The 16,487-nt window shown below is 35.1% G+C and overlaps 1 protein-coding gene and 1 long non-coding RNA gene across 3 annotated transcripts in view; both read right to left on the minus strand.

Moving 5' to 3' along the window:
- Positions 1-16,487, minus strand: part of LRP1B (LDL receptor related protein 1B) — a 1,894,725-nt gene that overhangs the window by 1,797,612 nt on the left and 80,626 nt on the right. The gene's annotated exons all lie outside the window — the stretch shown is intronic.
- On the minus strand, positions 6,561-14,962 carry LOC116556874. Its single transcript, XR_004271210.1, has 2 exons — positions 10,619-14,962; positions 6,561-10,585 (listed from the first exon to the last, which is right to left on the minus strand). It is a non-coding gene; the product is annotated as an uncharacterized LOC116556874 (long non-coding RNA).

Raw genomic sequence — 16,487 nt, forward strand, 5'->3', positions numbered from 1 at the left:
TCGTTACTGCTGATGGGCATCAGACCTTTTCTTTATTCATGTTCATAAGTGCCTGAAGTGGAGAAATGCTCAAAACAAAGACAGACAAAACCCCAGGGCTGTTTTGAATTCTGAATTCCTGAAGAAAAGCAACAGAAAAGAGATTTAGTTTGGATTCACTTCCATGCTGCAGTCTCTCAGAGAAAGCCTAGCTTTCTGAGTTCATCCAGTATAGTGGTTTCAGCCACTATCACAGCCTCAGGGGAATGCTGGGAAATGAGTCACAAAGACTGAACACCATGCACATTCTGCTGTTTGTAAGTCTGGTTTAGAACTAAGTAAGGACAGGGGCACAGCTGCAGAGACACACAGCAGGTAAAGAATCACTTAAGGGATAATGAAAAGTAGCAGGATAATAAGTTCATAGGGAGACAAAAAATTTGGAATCTGAGGTGAGAGCCTGGAGTGACAACAAAGCCTGGAAGAGTAAAAGAAATGTAATGCTTAAATTCTACTTTAAAATTCCCAATCCAGGAGTAGCAGGATCCATAAGCTATTACTTACAATTAAAAGATGGGATAATCTGGTTTAGGGGAAATGTACCCTCTCTGAGCGCAGACATCTGATTTCCTGTTCCTGCCCGGTTGCTGATTTGTTTGTGATTTTAAGAAAGTTGCTTATTCTCTTTTGGTCTCATCCTTAAAATAAAAATGTTAGACTACAAATCGTTCTACTATAAGGACACGTGTACACGAATGTTCATTGCAGCACTGTTTACAATAGCAAAGACCTGGAACCAACCCAAATGCCCATCGACGATAGACTGGATAGGGAAAATGTGGCACATATACACCATGGAATATTATGCAGCCATCAGAAACGATGAGTTTGGGTCCTTTGTAGGGACATGGATGAACCTGGAAACTATCATTCTCAGCAAACTGACAGAAGAGCAGAAGATCAAACACCGCATGTTCTCACTCATAGGCGGGTGTTGAACAATGAGAACACATGGACACAGGGAGGGGAGCACTACACACTGGGGTCAGTTGGGGGGAAATAGGGGAGGGAGGGTGGGGGGTGGGAAGCTGGGGAGAGATAGCAAGGGGAGAAATGCCAGATGTAGGTGATGGGGAGGAAGGCAGCAAATCACACTGCCACGTGTGTTCCTATGCAACAATTTTGCATGTTCTTCACATGTACCCCAAAATGTAAAATGCAATAAAATAAATAAATGGGAAAAAAAATGTTAGACTAGAGGCTTTGATGATGTATTTTTTTTATAGTTCTAATGTTTATACATTATAAACTTTTCTTTTAAGAGCTGTACAGAGAAAAAAGTCAGAACACGTATAAGGTAATAGCTGCAGGCTTGTAGCACAAATGTAGAGTGGCCTCAGGGATTTCCTGTTAGCTCCTCTGAAGCTTAGAGTGAGCTCCTGGATTGTTCCACATCAGTGATAGAAAGCGCCACCTAACGAGGCAGCTAGTCCATATCTGGAGCACTCATGTTTAAGTGATGTTCATTTTCTAGTAATTTCTGCTAGATTCGGTTCTAGTCTCAAAATAACATTTAAAAAATAAATTCCCTCTTCAGTTATTTAAAGCAACTTTTTGATCTCAAGTTTCTCCTTATTGAGGCTATAAATATCCTTGTCTCTTTCAGCTATTGCTCATTTACATGATGTCTGCACTCGAGAGCATAAGAATTGCAGACTTCCAAGCACGCTCAGGTTGTTGACATCAGTTTTAAATGGTGATGCCTTGAGTGCAATGATATAGCAATGATATAGTGGGTTTGGTCCCTGATGTAACTGGAGCCCTAAATTTTTAATAATTCTGTATGAATTAGGACTAAAGATGTAACAAGAAACTTGAGCTTCTAAGCACAGTGCTAACAAACTCAGACAAAGTATTAATAAATGAGGTCGAACTACATAAAATTGCTGATATTTGGTACAATAGGTCTCAAGAAATGACATTGATTATACAAAAACAGAAGTAGCAATAGCTAACAACTAGAGGGTCGGGCACTGTTCTAAGTGCTTTTTATTATTTACATCACATGACAGAAACTGACAGTTAAAACAGGTAAGTTTCACTTGATATGGGAGGGGCTGCTCTTAGGGAAGCCCTTTTACTGAATGTAGGCAGAGCTGCAGTTAAATTTCTTTTGGATGTCATTTCTTTCAGGGCTGGTTTTATCACAACCATCTATTATCCCTTGTACCTTTTTCAATTAGGCAAAACCACCAAGTGATATTCTGTACTTCTTATTTGTACATATTTCCTCTCCATCTTTCACTTAAGTGAGATACAGCATTTTTGTCAGTTTTGGTATTCATCTAATCATTTTATATTGAATAGTAGAAAAGACTGAGGTGTAGCCTTGTTGCTAAGACCTTAAATGAAGTCTAGGTCAATCATGGGATTTTCCTTACTCATGTACATAAATTTTAAGTCACAATATACCAAGAGCTCATGAAAAAAAATGATTCACACCTGAAGACTTCCATGCACCAAATTTCTGACACAGCCACATTTCCCCAACTCTGTTGGTACTGTCCCCATAGCTTATCATGAAAAGTGGGTTTTTATTATGGCAGAGGGGAACTTTACTGGGAATAATTATGAAATGCGTAATAATTGAAAATTTTTCCATGTTAAATAGCCTCGGTCAAAATATACCTCAGTGAGCCAGGCTGGAGAAGGCCATAGATGGCTCCTCCCGATTGCATATTAACATTATAACATAAGTAAATAAATCATTAAATCCTGTGGTCCTACGTGTACACGAATGTTCATTGCAGCACTGTTTACACTAGCAAGGACCTGGAACCAACCCAAATGCCCATCGACGATAGACTGGATAGGGAAAATGTGGCACATATACACCATGCAATATTATGCAGCCATCAAAAACGATGAGTTTGGGTCCTTTGTGGGGACATGGCTGAACCTGGAAACCATCATTCTCAGCAAACTGACAGAGGAACAGAAGATCAAACACCGCATGTTCTCACTCATAGGCGGGTGTTGAACAATGAGAGCACATGGACACAGGGAGGGGAGCACTACACACTGGGGTCAGTTGGGGGGAAATAGGGGAGGGACGGTGGGGGGTGGGAAGCTGGGGAGGGATAGCAGGGGGAGAGATGCCAGATGTAGGTGATGGGGAGGAAGGCAGCAAATCACACTGCCACGTGTGTTCCTATGCAACAATTTTGCATGTTCTTCACATGTACCCCAAAACCTAAAATGCAATAAAATAAATAAATGGGAAAAAAAAATCTACATTCTTAAAGTAACTATTAGCGATGTAATCATTTCCAATTCATTAAGGTAAATGAAAAGATAGAATTTTACATGCAAAAAAAAAAACATTCATTAGGTTCTTGAATGATAGTAACACTTCAAAGAGAATGAAGTCATTGTCATCAGCTATACTTTTTTTTTCCAATGACAGTGGCGTATCCTTATAGAATCTCAAAACACAAAATTGCTTTTATGTATAGTTTTAAATTAATACTGAATTTATCTTACAAGCACAGTTATTTTCAGTCTTTACTCTGCCATGGCATTATTGGTTGTGCACTCAACAAACATTACCCTGTATTTTTTCTTTCTAAGAGAATCCCAATTTTGAGTGCATGGCAAAGTTTCCAACATGCTATGCTTTTCATATTATCTTCCAATTGAATTTTCTTAGCTCTAAATCTTCTGTAGAGTTTCATGTAAATAATATGCAAAGCATAGCATATCGGAAAGAATATATTTATCAAGAGCTACCATAATTGCATAAAAATGACTATCATTGTAATACTATTAACAGGAATTAAAACTATCTTATGGAAAAAAAATAATAAAAAAAAAAAAATCCTGTGGTCCTTGGGTCCAGATTAATTTCTGCCATCTGCATATTATCTTGGGACCTTACAGAAAATACTGTGATGTGTGGATGTGTGTGTGTGTGTGTGTGTGTGTGTGTGTGTGTGTGTGTGTGTGACAGATCACTGACATTAGAAACAGTATTTAGAATGTTCTGGTCCTGAAAAACAGAAAAAATAGAATAGATTCTAAGAAATGATGGCCACTTTATAATGCTTAAAATAAAATAAGGCAGTAAGTATAGCCCCTACCCAAACACAAAGTAAACAGAATTCCTGGGGAAGATGGGAGCAGCGTGTTTGTGTGTTGGAGAATGTCTCATTGCATTTATTAGAGCAGTTGGATAAGGGAATGGCTTGTGGGTCAGGGAAAAATAGAAGCCACAGCATGAAACATGTGCTTTTGTGAATCAGTGTTTAGTTACTTTATATTTTACTTTGCTTCTGTCATTTATCATATTCACTATTTCTCATTGCTTTGTATTATCTGGAAGCTTGTCAAAACATATTTTTATTGAAGTCATTGCTAAAGTGTTGAAAATGACCAAATTGGAGCATTTTAAGACATAGTTCAGGAGGAATGTGCAGATTTTCATCAATCAATTAGGCAGCACCATTTTAAGAAATGTACTGTTCAATAAGTCATAAACCCCAACTAATTCCATTGTTTTCCATTGTTTTGGGCTATCATAAACCATTAAATTAATTGTGGATATGAAGATAATTGATATTATGTGTCTTCCCAACATTGCCTTTCCTTTCCAGAGTATATTAGTACCATAAGGAATAAAATGAGATTGGATTAGAATGTCTTTTTAACTTGTTTATATGTTTGGTGAACACAATCCGGATTCTAATGATTGCCTTAATTTTTCTAATGCTTGCTGCTATCCACTTAATAATTTAAATGTTTGCCTAATACTATGCTTATAATATTTTCTGTTTTTGAAAAATAAAAAAAAAAATCATGTTTCCAGTCTTCTAAAACATCTGTTTGATATCATTTTTAAAAGAGTAAAAGGATTCTGAAATAATATTTGCACATTCTGGGAGGTAAATTTATCCTAAAGAGGAAGCATACAATCATTTAGAACAACTCTGAGCTCTCATATAATCCCTTATCTCTTTTTTAGTTCAATTTCCTCATCAGTTTTAATTCTGCCTCGACCATTTGGAAACTTATTCTTCTTGATAAAGATGAAAACAAAATAGGAAAAGAAAAGGTATGGTTTATCCCACGGAATGAAAAGTAAATGGTTTTAAATGTAGTCTAGAAAATAAATGCTAAAAACTGTACTGAGGATTTTTTTTTTTAAATAACTAGTTCAGTTTAGTCTGAAAGCAAGACAAAAAAGTCCACAAGTAACATTTTTATTAAATACCCTTTGTCTATGAGTGATTCATGTCTATTCAAATGCCAATCAGAGTTTCAAAGGAAATGGAAGACTGAACTATTTAGCCTGGCAGTCAAATGAGGTAGATCTACTTTTCTTTTTACTTTTCAGATTGGATTGACTTGCATTTTAGCTAATTGACAGTGAAGACATATAGGACAGAAGTAATACAATTTTTAGTTGTGTAACTGCTAAGACTTAAGTCCAAAGATTGTAGGGAGTAGCAATCAACAACCTCAAGCACTTTGGCTATTCTCGCCGGCACTATCATTTATGTAGAGTCTAGTGAAACATTTCTAAAAACTTGAATGTTTCAGCAATTCCGTTATCACTTAGACTGAAGTATTTCCTTAGCCTGGAAAAACATATTTGTTAATATCTTGGAAACAGTGGCATTCTTTTTTAATTTTTTGATTTATTTTCTTCCTGGGCTTATTATGTATTTTTGCAGTTGAATTCTCATACTTTTAATTAAGGCTGCATGTTTTAGAACAAGATTTGTAATTTGCCTTTGGGAGGAGGTTGTAGAGACCTGTCAGCGACAAGGAAGCTGTTATCATTATACAAGAGCTCCAAGGAGCACATGGTCATTCCAAGCTACAACCATAGCTGACTACTCATGTGAAATGTGGCACTGAATTTGTGACATGGTAAAAGCCCCATAAAACTGCCTACCTCAACCATACCTCGGCTTTCTGTTGAAACTGCTTTTTGTAACCCTGATGTGACAGGCAAGCAGTCCAAACCCACACCATCTTGGCCCCTGCAACTTGTAATAAGTAACTTAAGGTCTGTAATTTCCACCCTCCTCAGGCAATGTGTAAACTAACCCTTATTTTAACTTTTGTGAACCACTTAAGTAACAATCAGAATGTCCAAAGTTCCTTGGCCCTTGGAATGTCTGAAGCCCCTCACCCCCACCCCTGCCCCTCATCCTCACCCCTGAGGTGTTTTACTGGCATAAAAGGTCTTGACACCCTCCTTTCAGGGCCACAGGTTGGAGAGACGCCAGTCCTTGGTGGCTGCTGGCAATAAAGACCCTGCAATTTGGCATACTTTTTTGTCTTGGTGGTGACTTTCTATGCTCGCTCCAGTACAACAAATTTATGTAACCAAGATGACTTTTCATTAGAAAATGTAGAAAAGAGGTGTAAAAGAAAGCAGTTAGGTAGAAACTGTATACATGACAAGCGTTTTAAAAAAGGGCAATACTTTTGGCTGAGGCATTTTGAAAACCATATTTATGAACAAGGAAACAAACTCTAGCTATGCAGAGGAAATCAACAATAAGCAAGCCTTTTTTGTTTTACGTTTTCATTTGCTTTGAAACCCAAAAAAGTTATTTTTCAAACAAATATTTTGGCTATTGACAAAGGCTAAACTCTAAGAATTGAAGAGCTTTAGAATTACTAGGATGAACTTTTGTTGTACTGGCTTGTGTTTTAAGTGTTTTAATTTTCAGTAACACAGTTCACTGGGAAGTAGAAGAGACACAACATGAAATTTAGTGCTTAAGAGAACATAAAATCCAAAAGGTTACTTTTGCAAAGGAATTATAAGGATTTCATACTATATATTTCTCAGAACTTCCCAACACAGTTTTAAAATTTAAAATAAGCATACTACACATGTCTTAAACTTAGGATTATCAATCGGAATTAAAAGTAGTCTACACAATTACACTGTGCCTTGTTGCAGGGGAAAAGATGATTATTTTTATTATGGTAAAATTAATTACGTGTTAAATTTGGGATGCAACTTCAAGGCAAATGCCACAGAGGATTTTGTACTTACGCATTTTTTTTTCTGTAATTTTGTCAATAGGCAGTTCCTCCTGCATAATGTGTGCTGTAAGCTAGCCATATGAAATAAACTACTTTGGCCTTAACTGAATGCTACTGTCTGTGGTACATTATAACCCTGGCCCGCTGATAATAAGCCTTACTTGGCAGTAATCTACATCCAGTGGCATTTGGAAAACTGCAATAATCATGATGAAATTAAAACCCCAGAATTTAAATAGCACATAGGTCAGTGTGCTGTAAAAATGTAGGTAGGAATAATAATGACCTCTAAAATGTTTGTGTTCATTGGTGAGGGCTGAGCTAATTAGGACAGAAAGTTGAAAACTATTTCTTTTCTGAATGTTTCAGGCAGAATGGCTGGAATAAACAGAAGCAAACTCAGAAGTTTTATCTTCTTTAAACATTAATGCACTCAATAATTTTGTATTTACAACTGTATACCATTTGATCTCTGTTGTCCCAGGTAGTTCTGAATTATGACTTTTTTGATTTAAGTGTTACTCACAGCAATAAAAATTGGACAATGTTTCTTCAGCAATCCTGGCAAGACTTGCCTTAGCGATATATACTAAGTTCAAAAAGCCTTTCTCAATCTATAGCTGTAAAAACGTATTGCCTGGTTAAAAATGTTGAAATGTGTTGGTCTAACTACCTGAATTCTATCTAAACTCACCATGATTTGTAATTTCTCAAGTGGAAATTTATCCAGGGACAGAAGAATCTAATTTCTTTTTCCTTTTCACAGACACAGGAAGAAAGGAGTTGTGCCTTTTATTGTTTTTATCAGTTGAGATTCATTAACCAAATTGAAAAATACCTTTATTCCAGGATTTCTCATTGATTTCTCTATGAATTATGATGCTTCAAGAGAGATTTGATATACAGTAAATTGATACATTTATATCAACTAATTTCATTATCAATCATTGTTAGTATCTCCAGGGACATCATTTCATGTATCCCAATTTGTGAAACACTAACCTAGTGATAATACTTTTTTATTATTTCAACCTAATCTGTCAAAAACTATACCTTGAATGCTCCCTGATGCACACTAATCTGGGTTAACTGGGTGTAACTGAAATGTCCTTAGCTACACAGAATAAAACTGATGGAAAAAAGGTTTTTCAATATCCAGATGCATCATATTCTGAAACGCAACCCATATAAACTTTCCATTGTTATAATGGCTGTGCTGTGTTCAGACTCTTAGTGCATAGAATAATTACTGCATTTTCAAGTCCACCATTATTAAAGTCAATTCCTTAGATCCCTTATTTTATTATAACAATGACTGGATCATCATTGGTTTATCTTTTATAACTAAATGACAAGTTGAACCTCTAGGTGACATTTTATTTTACATAGAAAGCAGCAATAAAACATTCCATCTTTTTTAGGATAGTAGGATAGGTCTAAAGGATTTAGAAGAGAAAAAACAGTGTTTATATTTTGGATGTCAGTTGAACAGTTAGTAGACATCAAATAAACGAAAGGGAAAGTATATACCATCAGTATTTTTAGGATGATATCATCAAAAAATTATTAACTGTTTCATTGATCAACTTTATTTTTCCTTTACTGTAAAAATCAGCTGTCAGTCCATTTTTCGACAGCTCAATGACTTTGAGTCTTTCTCCAAAGGTAAGAAATGCCATACAGGTGCACAGTTGTCCAGCAGCTGAGATCGTTTTATTCAAATAATTAGCTTTTTCATTCTTTCAAATCCTCAACAATATTGACATTCAAATGAACAAAGTGAGTAATTTCCTAGGGTCATATTTTACCCTCCAGCCATGTAGAAAAGAAAGAATTTAGACATAATTTAGACCAAAAGGGCCTGGTATACAATAGATAAGTAAGACATATTTTGAATAAATTAATAATTAGACTTTTCCATAGCTTGGACAATTTGTGAATTAACTACTTCACTACTAGCCTTAAAATACAATCTCAAATATGTACTATATTTTCAATCTTCAATAATATATATCTGGCATTATATTAAACTTTAGACATAATTCTTACCATAAATTTTTACCTGGGTCCATTGTCTAGAACTTGACAAATGAGTAATTCCTTTTTTTGCTCTTACTATAAGAAACAGCAACCCCTTGCTTTATTTGTACATTAAAGGAAAAAAGGAATTAGATTCTCCTATCCATGGGTGAATTTCTACTCGGAATTTCTAATTCCGAATCACATATTAGGGAATTAGGTGATATGATTAGTCACATACCAAATGTGAGTTGGCCTATGCAGTATAGTCTCAAAGTCAACTGGCTAGCTCTTGCTTGTTTAGGCAACCAATCTACCGATATAAATCAGTACAGTGATCTATTTCAGAGGCTGAGCTGATTTTTGCATGCTCCTCCTGCATAGCAGCGAGATGAGCACACAGTAGGCATCTGAAAAAGATATGAGAATGATAAAACATCTATCAGTACTAAGACACATTACAAATATAGACCTGCTGGTACTTTCAACTATTTTATGTAACATAAACTCAGCTTTGACAGAGTACTTTTTTAAAAAAGCAAATTTTTTTGGAGATTACAAAATCGAAAAGTTCTAGAGAGATTCATCAATTCTATTCTTTTCTCTTTATGACTGTTTTCTTCTTTACGGTAAATTATCAAAATGCATCAAGGGCCATCCTGATACAGAAGCACTCAATTAACATGAAAATGTAACAGTTAACAAAAAAAGGAAAGTTAGAAAAGATAAAAAACCTCTTAGCCTTGACCCATTTTACTTCTTTCTTGGGCATACAGACACATACTAATATTCATACCTGTGCTAAATATAAAAATACCTGAGAGTAGCTGCATGGAGCCCAGTTTTCTATAGGCAGCCTTTTCCTTTCTCCTTCTCTATATGCATTGACATATAAAAAGTAAGAGCAAACTAAAGAGTTCTTTTTAAATGTAACTTCCTTTTTGAAAATATGCATATAAAACTACGCATTTTAGTTTTCATGATAACTGACATTCTGTAAATTCAAATATGCATTTTCTACATTACAATATTACCCAAGGAAAAAAACAACAAAAAAAGGAAGTGACTGTGTAGGAGTAAGCAGGAATAGAACAGTCCCAGTATTGTACCATTCCCACAGTGCTTCAGGATTGTCTTTTAGATTTCCAATTTTAAATCACTTCTATTCCTATCACAGTTCATAAAAGTAGGTGAAAATTTGAATCTCAATTTTCTCATTTAAAAAAATTCACCTCCTTCATCGTCACCATGCTTGAGTTTCAAGGAAGCTTCTCATACCAATTGCAAATATTATGATGACACATTTTATTTGTTTTCATCAGTTCGGATTGTAAATTTTCTTTCTAAATTAGCACTTATAGTTGAAGTTTCTCTTTTACTTTATATACATTGTTATATAGGAATTAGGTTATATATGCAATTGGTGATCAACTGAGTTCTGCATTTATTTGCTTAATATTTGGTCAACATATGGAACAAGTTTCTTATTATTTATTTTGCAAATATTAATATAATTTTTGACCTAAGTAATATATAATATATTATAATTTTTGACCTAAGTAATATATAATATATCTAGTCAGTCATGAGTAATACATACTTTGCTTGGTATACATTCTCTCTACCTTTTAAACAACTCTGCAAATACGATCTAATTGTTTTCATTTTGCAAAAGAATTAACAGGTTTTCCAAGAAGTTCTGTAACTTGCCCAAGGCCACATTGTCAGTAAATGTTAAGCCTGGGATTTGAGCCTCTGTCTCTTTGGCAACAAAGTCCACACTCTTGAGGACAGGAAATTAAAAGTATGGAACACATGTTGACATTCATTATGTGAATGTTAATAGAATACGCCTCTGCTTTGAAAATATCCAAAGTGAAATATGGATAAAACAGAAGGCCACTATATGGGGTATCGATAAAATGATTGAATTTCACAAATTAATTCTTAAGCAAACAAGGTGTAAACCAGAGCCCTAATTAATATAAATGAAAGGAGAGACCAATGAAAGGACTAAATGACTTCTATCCTACTTTGTCCTGTGTCTCCCTGTCTCTTAGGCCACTGCCAACAAGAGTTGGCATGTTAAGACACTCACTGAATTTCTTACCCTTTTCCAGGGTTGTGGGGGCAGTTTCTACAAGACAGCCACAATTAAGTATAGCATGTGGTCACGAATGTCCAAGTAAGGACAAATAGAAGAGTGAAAGGACTTCTGGATCCTGGCTCATTCCAGTACCAGCATTTGGACCACGACGTTGACTTCTGCAAGTATAAAGAAAACATTACGTTTTCTTTATTGTACATAGTACGGGACCGATGGTACGCCACCAGGAAAAGTGGTAGACACTGGCAGCTAACAGTCTACTGAGCGCTTCTTGTCAGAGGGATCATGCTCACACATTAGTCTGCAGCTTGGTAATCAACACTATTTCCCCACAGCAAATAAAACTAAGTTTGGGGTAAGAGAAGAATAAACAGCAGTAGTAATCTCTGTACATACAATTTTCTAAGTAAACAAAAATAGAACATGTGTAAAAGTACTCTAAAATTGCCTGGCACATCACAGGCACTAAAAATGTGTTGGGCATTGAAGTGAAAGACTGATTAGTTTGATGTAGTATCTTTTTGTCTGTATACCATGGTTGTCAGTTTCTATTAAGAATCCCTGATGTTCTAGCCAAATTCATGTAAACGCTCCTCTGCATTCATCTTACAAATGTAGGCAGCATCTGCAAACTTGTCTTTTAGTTTTTTTTTTTTCTGCCTTGCTGAGGAAATTGGATTTGGAATGGAATTATAAATGTCCACGCATTTGTAGGCATTGCAGGTATGCCGTCTTGTATATATTTACTTTTCTGGTGGAAAAAGTCAAGCTTTTGTAAGTTAACTAACATGGCCAATATCACAGTAAATACTTGGCACAGCAGGGATTCAAAACCAAGTGTTTTACATGAAGGCAGAGGGTCCTTTCACTCTCTGCAGTACTTCAAATATTAAGCTTTGTAAGGAATTGGATTCTTTTGGTGTAAATCTTAATCATGCAAATTGTTGTACTTGGGTCACACAGTTGTGGAGGCCATGCAGGGCCCATAACTTTAGGGTGCTATTTACATGGTAGTGTATGCAAATGGGCTCCCAGAGCTGTGCATGGTACAGCCAACACATATGTACATAGAGGTTTGAGCTTTAGGAATGCCACCGTTTAAACAAACGTTCTTTGCTGTGCCCATGTGAGGTCACATAATATGAAATCAAAATTCTACTATAGAAAGTAGCAGTCCACACACTTGAATGAGAAAAAAAGAATCCTGGGTTTTTCAACAGAGAAAAAGCTCATTCAGAAGATCTGTGGTGGTTTATAGGTTTGTTTATAGATAATTTTGTTTGTATGTTTAACTTTCTTTAATTCCTTGAAGTAAAATAACCACTTTGGGATATTTTGTGTTTTTTTTTTTTTAAAGATACAACGACAGAAATAAACTCAGATAATAAAGATCTGTAACAGAGACCGCTTAGATGTTCACAAACTATTTCCTACATCTTTCTGGGCAGAAAGCTCCACTGCATCTCCCAGCTTTTCCTATTGGTAGGTGTGGCCATGTGAATGAGTTCTGGTTTATGGATTGTGGCTGGACATGATGCATAACAGCCCTAAAACAGGTCCTTAAATACATCCTGGGGGATGATCTGCTTTGCTTCTTCCCTGGTCTGCTGCAGAGAAACAAGGACAATGCGAAGGCAACAGGGAAAGGTAGATCCAATAGAAGCTCCTAGAACTCTGAGGCCTCCAGGGCCAGCCCTCGATTGTGACTGGACAATAAATAAATAAACATTTTTTAATGCCAAGCTACTGAAATGCTGGGGTTCTGTGTTCCAGTAGTTTTTCTACTCTGAATAATCTAAGGCCTATGCATAAGTATGTGTATATTGCCGTCTATTATTATTAACGTAGTAGTCAAAATCCAAGACTTCCACTGTGGCAGTATTCTACTATCACGAGTGACCATTTTATTCTGTTGTTTCTTACATTTTCTAAGGATCTCCGGATTTGCTGAAGCACCCCGATTCCCCTCACAAGTATTGATTTGCACGTAACGAATTGAATTGATCTTTACTTAGCCTACCTTGCAGTTTCAGCAATCGCCATAAAAAGTTATTTTCTGAACATCTTTCTTTAAAAAAAGAGTGAAACTTGTTCTACTATGTACATGAGTTTCAAACATCCTAAATATTTAGCATATAGGTTTTTTTATCCATTTGTAAAATATTTTGTCACGAAGATACAGAATAGAAATTTGAATTGTTTACTTACGCTTGCTACCAGTCTAAAGCTTATGACATTGCTATTCGTAGTGCATGTAAAAATTGTACTTTGTAGAAAACATTGCTATTGTTGGAGGTCTCATAACATTCTTCATTTCTAAGGCAAATAATGTGACACTGACATCAATGAAAGGGAAGCTTATGGTCTAAGTTGAGTCACTATTGGGCAATGAAAACTGCATACTTAAAAGATGAGTGTATTTACAATGGACAAATAAAAAAAGATTTATTGCCTTTATTAAAAACTTAGAAGCATAAATTATCAGGCCTGAAAAGTACCTGTTTAAAAATAAAATGTTGAATTTAACTGACTGATTCCCCTTCTACTAAAATGTAGAAATACTTTGGATGGAAATAATTTGTTTAAATCAATAGTTTCTAAATATCTCAAAACACTGGTCAATTTTAACTGCATTTTAAGTGTTAGTTGATAAAAGATTATTTTTACTAAATGTAAGAAGCCACTATATTCAAGAAATCCAGAAAGAAAGTTGATTACTAAAATAGATATATTTTTTTTCTGACCAATATTAGTACTAAGTGCATGAACAATCAATCCAGAAAAGACTGATGGTCAACAAAGCATTTCACAGAAAACCTGGTACTTTCCATATGTTATGATATGCAATGCATTAACTTGACTGCTAGCACACAGATTAAAAAATAAAAGCACACTTCATATTTGTCTGGAGTTTTTTCTTTTTTTTACACTACACTTAAATATTTCTTATATCCCTCAGCCTAATACAGTTTTATTCCAACTTTTATAAAGGTATCAAGAAAGCTTGATATATATCACATAAGGACATATTTAGAGTTAACACAAAAGATAATGGCAATAAGAGTGGCAAATACTATATGAACTATATGGTATCAGATTACATCAACATGAAATTATCTGCCAATACAGCATTCTCCTTGAGGTATTACGGTTTTTCCCTATGTCAGTGGTAGCCCTTCTGCTATAGGCTTTCTTCCTTCTTTCACTTACAGTGCCTCACAATTCTCATGACTGCTTAATTGTCTTTAAAAGATTTCACTCCTTGCTATGAAGGAGGCTCTCTGCATATCTATTCAATTTACAGCAAGTATTTAAAGAAAGGCAGATGGACAGGCAACAGCCATTTATTGAAGCACTGATTCCATTTAAGATGGTCTAAAACCCATTCTACTTTCCATCTAGCATAAGTAATGGCAACTTTTCCTTATTCTTTATGAGTACAAAGATGAAAATACACACCTAGAGGATTGTTGGATTCTTCTTGTTGTGGATAAATTACAGAGTAAAAGTCAGGAAGCATTCCTAATATGTGGCCACCAATGCTAGGTCTGTCACTAAGCTTTGTGACTGAGGAAATCAGAAGAACTAAAGTCATAAACTTATATGCTGTCAGAGGAGTAGGTACTCTGCTTTTTAGTTTGGACACTAAGCTTTCAAATTAGTTACTTGATTAGAATGCTTATGCTTATCAGTGTCCTGTTAATTTTTTCCCAATGAATTACATAATTATTTAATTAATCTTTCTGTGTGTATGTGTGGGTAATATGTACATACAAATACACACATATAGATCTCATATATAGTCATGTGAATATAAAATACATATTTATGGCAATTGCCTACAAATTTATAATAAATGTGGCACATCTCACCAGTTCCAATTAACAAAATAAATCTTAATGCTGTAACAAGTATATTATCAGTTGAAACCTTAATAATTCTAATCGAGACATACAATCTTACTTTCTAGCTTGTGTGTAAGCCATAAAAGTTACTGAAAACAATGGGAAAACATTATTTTGACGGGTGCCGTTATACAATAAATGTTCTTCTATTTTTGTTCCAAAGAGTACAATTACCGTTCTGAATAAGTGATTAGGGTGAAGTATCAAGGCATCACATCTCCTACAATTCACTTTTGTCATTAAAAGACACCTCTATGCCAAGACAAAATGATTGGTTATTTTATTTCTCTTAGTAACTTACCTCAAAGAGAATATTTAAAATGGTTCATTTAGCTCAATTATTTCTTTCTAATTTTTATCAACCGGCCAAAAATCTATTGAGCAAGTAGTTTATGTGTAGTAAAAGTCCCACCTTCACCCAACACAACCAATATATATTGGGAGTTCTACCATAAAAATTCTTCACCTCTTGCCTTGAGGTAGCCATCTTGCCATAAACTCCTTTCCCAACTAAATTTCTATATAGGAAATTAGGATACATCCCAACATTTTACCTCATCCATATCAAATATTTTTTTCTCCAGCGTGTGTGAGTCTACCAAACAAATAAATATGTGACAAGAAAATATCACCAGGAAGAAGAGCAATATTAGTAAAAAGTTATGGCCCTGAGAAATGTAATGTGAAGAAAATGTCAGCAAACACGTAACGGGTGGACAAAAGGCAGAAAAATGTAAGATTGGGAGGAAAAGTTAAGTTCAGCTTCTAAGAATAAGACCATGAATGAGGATATGAACAATTGAAGAGAGCATGCCCAGTAAAGTCTGGGAGTGTGAGTTCAAAGAGTTCAAGCAGGAAGACTCCTTTCTAACAGGTACACTGTTGGTGAGGGGGTGGGGAAAGGGCATTCATGTAGGACGTTTGCTGGAATTATAAACTGAGGCAATATTTAGAGAGCTATTTGGTAAGACTTAGCAAATTTTAAGTGTGGAATCTCTATAACCTGGTAATTTTGCATTTAGGAATGTGGAGTACAAAAATACACAATCAAAGGTGTGTGTCATATACGTCTGTAGTGTATTCACTACAATCTGCTTAAAATGGAGAAAAAAACTAACACGGACATAATTAAAGGTGCATTTATACTTTGGAATTCCACACCATATAGTTCTGAAAAATGCGCATTTGATCTTTAGATTTAGAAACACAGGGGAATATTCAAACATATGGTTGAGTGAAAACATTCAGCTGCAGAATATATGTAGTATGATTCAAAACAGATTCAAATGTGTAGTCTATGTTAGCATGTGCATAAACCAAAGAAAGGAATAAACAAGTTTAATTATGTTTACTTAACAGAGTGCTTTTTTGTTTCAGGTATTTTTAAAAAATCGATACTGATTGATTATAAA

Source organism: Sapajus apella, unplaced genomic scaffold (genome assembly GCF_009761245.1).
Source record: "Sapajus apella isolate SASKATOON/1434 unplaced genomic scaffold, GSC_monkey_1.0 scaffold18, whole genome shotgun sequence".
NCBI classification, from domain to species: domain Eukaryota; kingdom Metazoa; phylum Chordata; class Mammalia; order Primates; family Cebidae; genus Sapajus; species Sapajus apella.